This window comes from Carlito syrichta, unplaced genomic scaffold, assembly GCF_000164805.1.
Source record: "Carlito syrichta isolate Samal-C Ts95f unplaced genomic scaffold, Tarsius_syrichta-2.0.1 Scaffold316388, whole genome shotgun sequence".
In the NCBI taxonomy this organism is placed as follows: Eukaryota; Metazoa; Chordata; class Mammalia; order Primates; family Tarsiidae; genus Carlito; species Carlito syrichta.
Window position 1 is genome coordinate 1046031 of NW_007260484.1, and position 3222 is coordinate 1049252.

A 3222-nucleotide genomic window follows, 5' to 3' on the forward strand; every position below is an offset into this window, starting at 1 on the left:
AAGGCTGGCAGCCAGGAGACCCAGAAAAAACAGTGGCACCAATGAGGTCCAAATGTAGTCTTCTGGAGAATTCCCTCTTGCTTGGGGAAGTCATTTTTTTGGTTCCATTCAGGCCATCAGCTGATTAGACTGAAATATCCATAATAGCTTTGCTAAAATTTAACATAGGTAACTCCATTTTGTAACGAATCCTTCATTTTCGTTGTCAGCCTACCCAGCATGTGACTATTGTAACCTCTGTATAATCACTAGGCCACATCCTTGTTCTCCCTTGGTGTTCGGCAACTCCCTAACCGCAAGCTCCGTATCTAACTGTATCCTTGCTCAACCGAAACCAAATATTCTGCCAAGAAATGTAATCATAACTGTAAAGTTTTTGTGGTTCTTGCCTTTATAAGCCCCCTGCTTGCCCCCATTCGGGGTTGAGAGTTTTTCTGGCATTAGCCTGCTGTCGACTGCCGGCAATAAAGGACTCAAAAATTCAACCCTCAGTTTGTTGGTGACTCCCTACTCATGGTGCGGCTATAACAAGATGAGGCCCAAACACATTATGATGGACAAAATGCTTTACTCAAAGTAGACTGCATTAAATATTAATCCCATTCAAAAATATTCTCCAACTTGACATATAAAATTGACTACCGTATTTGCTATTTCGAAGATATAAATTGCAAAACTAATTTTTCTAAAAAGAATGTAAATTATCTCCTTAATACTTATATTGACTATATGTTGAAATTATATTTTGACTACATTGGTTAAATAAAATAAATCGCTAACATTAATTTCATCTTTTTCAAAATTTCTTTGTCATGTGGCTACTAGAATATTTAAAGTTACTTATGTGGTTCACATTATATTTCTATTATATAGCACTGTTCTAGAAGCTATTCTCACCCTCTGAAAAGTATCTTGTTTTTTACAATATCTTGTTTTTTACAATACTCATCTAGTTAGTTTAAATGTCATCTATTTTTATTTATATAAGCTTATGAAGAGCTGGAATTATTCAAAAGAGATGTGGCATATATGTAATCTGGTTTTTCTTATTCCTGCCGTTGTTTGCTTTTTTTTCCTCACCTCAGAGAAACAAAGCTTCTCTGAGAAAAGTAATCCTAGAAACAATTGAGTTAACTCTTTAATTGGTTAATTGAATATATATATTCATTTATACCTAATTATATGTCCTGATAAATTATATACATGTTATATTGTTATGACCTAGTTGTGAGAAGGAGACATGCCAGCATGCCGAGTTCATATTAAGAGTCCTTTATCCGCGACTTTGGGAGGCTGAGGTGAGTGGATTGCCTGAGTCCGTGGGTTCGAGACCCACCTGGGCAGCGAGACCTCATCTCTACAATAAGTCAAAAAATCAGCCGGGCATGGTAGTACAGGTCTGTAATTCCGGCTACTTGGAAGGCTGAGGCAGAAGGATCACCGGAGCCCAGCAGGTCGAGGCTGTGGTGGCCGGGAGCGGCCACTGCACTCCATTCTGGGCGACAGAGTGAGACTCGAACTCAAAAAAAAAAAAAAAGAGTCCTTTGTTAGCACACAGTCAAGAGTAGGCTCTTGCCAAGAAGCTCTTGACACTGAGTGGAATCAACAAGAAGCTTATGTAGGCAAACTTTACAAGTTGGCTACATAGCGGGGGGTAAGCAGAGGCATGAAGGAACAAGGAACAAACTATAGGGATGTGGCAAAGGAATTTTTGTGCAACATCTGAATTCAGTTAACAAAGCATACAATTTCATGGCAAGAAGCTAGGGAGTTTTACAAACGGTCAGCAAGAATGGTCAGTGTGATCAGCTCAGGGGAACAAAGCTGTGGGTCTGTGGTCCTGGGAACATTACAACAATTATACATATATATTGGGAGGTTAGTCTTAGGTCAAGCAGGCAGCTAAGATGGAGGATATTAACAAAATGGAGTTACCTATGTCAAGCAAGCTATTGCAATTATTTTATGTATTTCATTAGCTATTTCAATATATATAAAATGCACTAATTTTACTAAGGATATTATCTAAATGTGCTCTCTTATTTCTTCCAAAGCATAGTTCGTGCCTTTGTTCCATTTTGTTCCATACTTTTATTCACAATAAATATTCTCTAGATCTTTATTTTTACATTTTAAGTAAGCTATAATAATTTTGTAAATAATTTAAGCATGCCAAGTTCATATTTCTTAAATAATTGCTTAAAATAAATCCATTTTAAATGAACAGTTTGACTCACAATGGCATATGAATACATCTATGTAACCTCTACCCAATCAACATACATAGGTTCGGCAGAATACTAAAGCATCTTCCCTATGCCTTCAAAGGTTCCAGTATTCTGGTTATTCAATCAGTCAAATACTAGTCTATGTACTAGTACTAGAACTTCTATGAAGAATCTTTACAGATGTAATTAAGTTTACTTATCAGCTGAGGGAAATTATTTTGGATTATCAGATAGACCCAATACAATCACACAAACTCTTAAAAGTAAAGGGGAAAGGCAGAATAGGTCAGTTTTTTAAAAATATAGGAAGGACTCAAACTACTTTTGATGCCTTGAAGAGTTAACAAAGATTTCCCCCTTGGAGGAAGAGGAAGGGCCATGAGACAAAAAATACTCTTGAAGCTGAGAATGACCCTTGACTGGTAGCCAACAAGGAAAAGGGACCTCATTCCAATAGTTGCATGGAACCAAATTCTGAAAATCTAAATGACCCTAGAGTCTTGGAGCCTCCAGAAAAAAACACAGCCCTGCCTATAGCCTTGATTTCAGACTTGTGAATTCTGGAGCAGAGAACCAGAAAGCCATGTATGCCCAGACTTCTGACCTATAGAACTCTCAGATAACAAGCAAATGTTGCTTTATGCTGCTAAATGTGTGGTAATTTGTAATATCAGCAATTGCAGGAAACTAATACAATATAGAAGGCTTTTTCTCCCTCCAATAATGAATAATTCCAATTCATCTGGGCCTGAGGCAACAAGTGTTCAGTTTTATATCATTTTGGTTATCTTTACTTTTAATATGATTTCATATAAGTGAAACTATACAGTATGTATAATTATTATACAATATGTATAATTACTTTTTTAAATTATTCATCATACTGATGTGGAAATTCATTCATTTTTCATATATATATATATAAGTAGATCACTTCTTTTTACTGGTGAGTAGTCTTTTACTGTATAATTATATCGCAATTTTTATATCCATT